We start from the raw sequence: 5,294 nt of genomic DNA on the forward strand, positions 1-5,294 counted from the left end.
TTTGATCTTTATATTTTTCTTTTTGTCTCTTTGTAAACTCTTGTAGCTCATCGAGGCACACCTTGTGCTGAGGTGACTATTTTTAGTTAATATATATCTCATTTTAGCTTCTTCAAAAAAAAAATTATTAGTTCAATTTTGATAGAAATCATTTATATAGAATTTAATTTTGGCCTCAAGTGAGTTCATAGTCAATGATTTATATGTTTTTTTTTTCTTTTTTTTGACAAGAATGATTTATATGTTTTAAATTCATAGTTTATGTTTTCTTTACAAAATTTTACCGAATATTATCAAACTTTTGACCACTTAAGAGTCCCAAAACTCTTACCTAATATTATCGAAAATATTTTTTTGTTATTTTTCAATATTTATAGAACTCCGCTGATACCATGGGAATTCATGAGGATGTGGATGGAAGAAAATATCTCCTCCATTCATTCCCCTGTCCAGTTGACATCCTATCTTGAATTCCGGTTTTAATAATTTTTTTTTTTTTTAAGAAAATAATAATTGTTGTCGTACTAATCCTACCCCATGATATAAAAAAATCACATCCAAAATGCAACTATACAAAGCATGGTGTGGTTTAGGGGATCACGTTGGGAAGTGAAAAGGGGGAAGAAGGACGGTGGTATAGGAGATCACGTTAGAAAGAGAAAAGAAGCTGAAATTGAAATGGGAATTCAGTTAATTTGACTTTTGAGGATGGTATTTTACAATTAAGTTTCTTCTCATTTTTGTTGTTGCGAAAATCACTGCTCTTTAACATTACTGTGTGTCTTATGGATCGAAATTAATTTTTGATTGAGTTTGACTCAATTCGCAGAAATATCTAGAGATGTCTTTTTATTTTTAAAAAAAAAAACATTTTTTAGATCATATTACTTTGAATGTAGAACTCTCCAGTCTTAACACATTTTACATTTAAAACTAGACATTTGAAGTGTGACGAAATAATGGGTGCCAAACAAATTTTTGTATAGAATATGATCATTTTTAAATTCGATTAGAATTTAATTCGACTTTATAAAAATGAGTTATAAGATAAAAATATCTTTTGTTTATAAACATTTTTCAAGCCATATTATATTCAATTTAGAGCTCTTAACAATGAATAATCCTTCTCAGTGGGACGCATGCTAATTGGCTTGCTATTATATTGGTGGACCGGTGTTCGAGCATCGATCTCCACATATATAATATAATGTCCTTATCAATTGAGTTAAGTCATGGTACATTAATTATGACACTTTACTCAATTAAAAATCAAACTAACACGTAACAAATACATATTTGTATGTATGTACCCCCAAGTTATAATATAAGCAACTTCCCTTATCATATAACTCTTTTTTTTGTCTTCCACATAAATTGACAAAATTCACTTACCTAAATAAAGTGGACAATTCCGTCAACAAAAAAAAATAAAGTGGACAATTACCATAAGTTTATCTTTTTTTTTTAATATAAATTTATGGTGTATATTTCTTTATCCAAAATTGATAGTTTCTATTCTAACTAAAAGAACTAGCTAAAAACAACTTGTAGGTTAAGGATCAATGGAATCATTGCACTTATTTTAACTTTGACAACTTTGAGCATATTCTTTTTGCTCATGAAAATAATATATAATAGCAACAAATGGGTTCACCAAACAAGAGGAGCAGCCAACTGTAATAGGAAGAAAAAAAAGTTTAAGGTCATCTAAAATTCTTATTTTTTTAATTATATATGAACTTCAAATGGGGCATCCTTAATTAGTTGAGATCCATGATTGAACCCCTCTTTAATTATTTTTTAAATAATGATATATTAAATAATACAAAGGGATCTAAGTTAATGATTGAAAGCTAATATTCAAAGTGGCATGATATATAGACAAAGGAAGTTGATGCATGTGATTATGTAGAGAGAAGACGAAATTGTAAGCATTAAAAAATTAAGAGAAAGGTCAGGTGTTATCGTTATGTTTAAAATTATTATGAACTAACAATAATTATAATTGGAAATTATGAGAATGATAATATAGCCAAATACAATGTATCATATTCCTTCCTTGTAAAGTTAATTATATATAAAAAAATCCTTATAAGCTAATTACATATTATAATAATAATAATAAAATAAAATAAAAAACCCTTGTATAGCTAGAAAGGCCAACATGTTTGTCTTAGGTTGAACTTTTCACTGGCCAAATACACCTAATGTAAAATTTGTGATAATTATTTATACTTCACAACTTAACTTAAATTTTTCCTTTTCTTTTTCTTTTAGATTTTTTTTTATACTAATTGTAACGCCCCAAAAATTAGGATTCATTTTATTTAATTATTTAGTTGTTGTGGTGTTGATTGACGATGTTTATGTAGTGTTGATTGACGATATTTATTTAATTATTTTGTGGCGAATAATTAAATAATTGATAAATAAAAATAATGATGTTGCTAAATAAAAATTAAAAGAAGAAAAAGAAGTAGAAAGTATATATAGAGGTGTTGAGAACATAGAAGGGGTGTGGATAGGAAAATGGTAGAGAAAAGAATAAAGAAGAAAAAACACAATTTTAATTCCCATTAAATCATTTTAAAAATAATAATGCTATTGTCCCTTGTAATTAAATGGTTTAAAGGGGTGGTGAAGTTGAGAAGAGTTGGTATACTCATACAAACAAAAGAAAACAAACATAAAAAAATATAGTGCTAGTGGGTGAGAGAAAAGAGAAATAGCTCATGGCAGAGTGGAAAGAAGCAAAAGAAAGGAAAAACTTAACCTCAATTTAGGGAGTTCACTGCAATCCAAGTAAGGGAGCTTTATACTCTTGAAATTCTGAATTCAATAGGAATACTTATTATTTATTATGTGTGTTCAAGTTGTTGCTCTTATGCATGTGATGTTGTGGTTGTTGTTGTTTGAATTTATTTGAATTTGTAATTTGGATTTTACTATGATGATGATGATGATGATGATGATGATGAGCGTTGTTATTTGGATAAAACCGTGCCTTATTGGTTACCGATTATGAGTGAGTTTTGTTGAGTTCATGGTGTTGTGTTAAGTTATAAAAAGAAAATAACTATTTTACTTAAAATATGAATTTTGAGTTGTTAATTCATAAGTTGAGTTTTATATGAATTCAAATGTTCTAATCGGTTTATGAACGTTCTTGTGAAGTTTTTAAATCACTGAGAATCGATTTAGGGTCGTGTGGTTTGGAATTAAGAAGTATTGAATCACAAAAGCTTGAAAACTCACGTTGAATTCCTTTAGTTTCAAATACGATTTGGTCGCCGATTTTAAAAATAAACACTATATATCTTCCTAAAATTGAATGACGATCAAAACGGTATAAAGAACGTCGAATTTCGTAGATTATTAAGGGAGAACGAGTCGGGTCGGATTACCGGGTCGCACGACCCGTTTTGCAGGAAACCGGGTAGAAGAGATGATGAACAGTAACGCGTAGTCACGCCCATTCGCGCGTCTGGCGCGTGTTGGCGCGTGAGGCTTCTATGAGACTCAAATGTTTTTAATAGTTTTATGGATAAATAGAAAATAATTTTCTTGAAATTTTGGTACCTCTTTGGTAATTTTCGGACACCTGTAGCTATTTTTAGTTAATTATTTGGAGTAAAAAGGTGATTAAAAATATTATAATTTCATGAAAATTTCCCAAAATTTTATGTAGGGTATTTTGAATAATTTGAAACCCTTTGGTGTATTTCACTCTCCCTGATTTTATATGCTATTAAGATTTGAATTTATTTCTTAATGTTTATTAATTAAATTGACTTAAAATTCGTACGTTTCGTCGGTAAACTAAATCAAGATGATTTGAATTATGAGTACTGTTGAAAAGGAGTAATAGGTTGTTGTTTTGGAGAGGAGTGAATGATTAATTGAGTTATGGAGTTTTAGTTGGTGTTGTAAACGAAGTTGCTAATAATTGTTGTGTATCGGTGTTGTTTTAAGTCGTTGCTCGTTGATAGTAATTGTGTTGTTTGAATTGTGGTTTTGTTGAATAATGATGTTGAGCTATGTGGTTATAACGATGCTGAATTATCTATTTTAATGATGTTGGAGTTGTGCCGAAATCATGATGTTGTAATTGTTATTGTTGTAGTTGCTTATTGACGTTGTCTATTGATGTTATTATAATGATGATGAAGTTGTCTATCGAAGTTGTTAAATGATGTTTACTATTGACGTTACTTATTATAACATGACATGCATTCATTCATTCATGTGTTCAATGATGTTGCTTATTGAAGTTGTATAAATGATGTTGAAAATGACGTTGCTTAATGAAGTTGAAAATGATGTTGTTATAATGATGTTGATCCTCCATGATGTAAAACTGGAAATGACGTTGTTATTGGTACCACATGCATGTAGCGAGTCTAGGCGCATTGCATGCATTTTAATTATATTGATCATTTAAATGATGTTGTTTATTTCTCATTATTTAATTGTTAATTGATGATTGTGGTTGACTGATGAATGCGCGCGGCCATCCGCTTAGGTGGTCTTGTTGTTTTCTGATGTTGCTAGTTATTACGTTGTTTTAATTCAGTTACTTTCTTGATGTATTATCGCTCACCTTTACATTCCCCCTTCTGGCTTGGCCCTACGGTGTGCAACCGTAGATTTTCAGGTAGGAGATGAATCATAGCTGATGTGTTCGGATAGCTGTTGTCTTGCTATTTATTGGAGTCGCTCTGTTAGGATGTTGTTGGGGAGAAACTTTATTTAATTATACTGCTAAATTTTTATAACAATTGGACTATGTCATTTGATTCAGTATTTTCAATTCGGACTTCGAAACTTATATTATTTTTCTATTTTCCGCCGCATGATTTTTAATCTTTTGAAGAATTAGTTAATTGGAGTAAGTGTGACATCCTTATTAAATAAATGAAATTAATTTTTTTGAAAATAAAATAAAAGGGGTAAATTAAGGGTGTTACAAAGTGGTATCAGAGCAGGTCGGTCCAGTCAGACCAAGATGACGATCTTTTATTTTGCAGGTGACATGTGTGTAAACACTGTCGATTTTTCTTACCCTTACGAGCGATGGAAAGAGTTGGAGGTTAGTACAGGAAGTTTGCCGTCTCAGCAGAGGGCTACATATGAGTTTAAATTAAGTGGGGGAGACAACCAATTGATACGGATAAGATGGTGTTGTTTCCCGAATCTGGAGCGAATGCAAGATTGGAGATGGCGTCTACTCCACAAGTGGAAAAGTTAAGGAAGGAGAACGCTCAGATGTTTACGACGTTCTCTACAATGGAAGT

The 5,294-nt window shown here is 30.5% G+C and overlaps 1 long non-coding RNA gene across 1 annotated transcript; it reads left to right on the forward strand.

Moving 5' to 3' along the window:
* The first annotated feature begins 2,647 nt into the window (after positions 1 to 2,647).
* LOC123898050 lies at positions 2,648 to 4,853 on the forward strand. The gene is made up of 2 exons (XR_006805193.1): positions 2,648 to 2,802; positions 4,647 to 4,853. It is a non-coding gene; the product is annotated as an uncharacterized LOC123898050 (long non-coding RNA).
* Positions 4,854 to 5,294: the final 441 nt, after the last annotated feature.

The sequence above is a fragment of the Trifolium pratense genome, linkage group LG7 (assembly GCF_020283565.1).
Source record: "Trifolium pratense cultivar HEN17-A07 linkage group LG7, ARS_RC_1.1, whole genome shotgun sequence".
Lineage (NCBI taxonomy): Eukaryota > Viridiplantae > Streptophyta > Magnoliopsida > Fabales > Fabaceae > Trifolium > Trifolium pratense.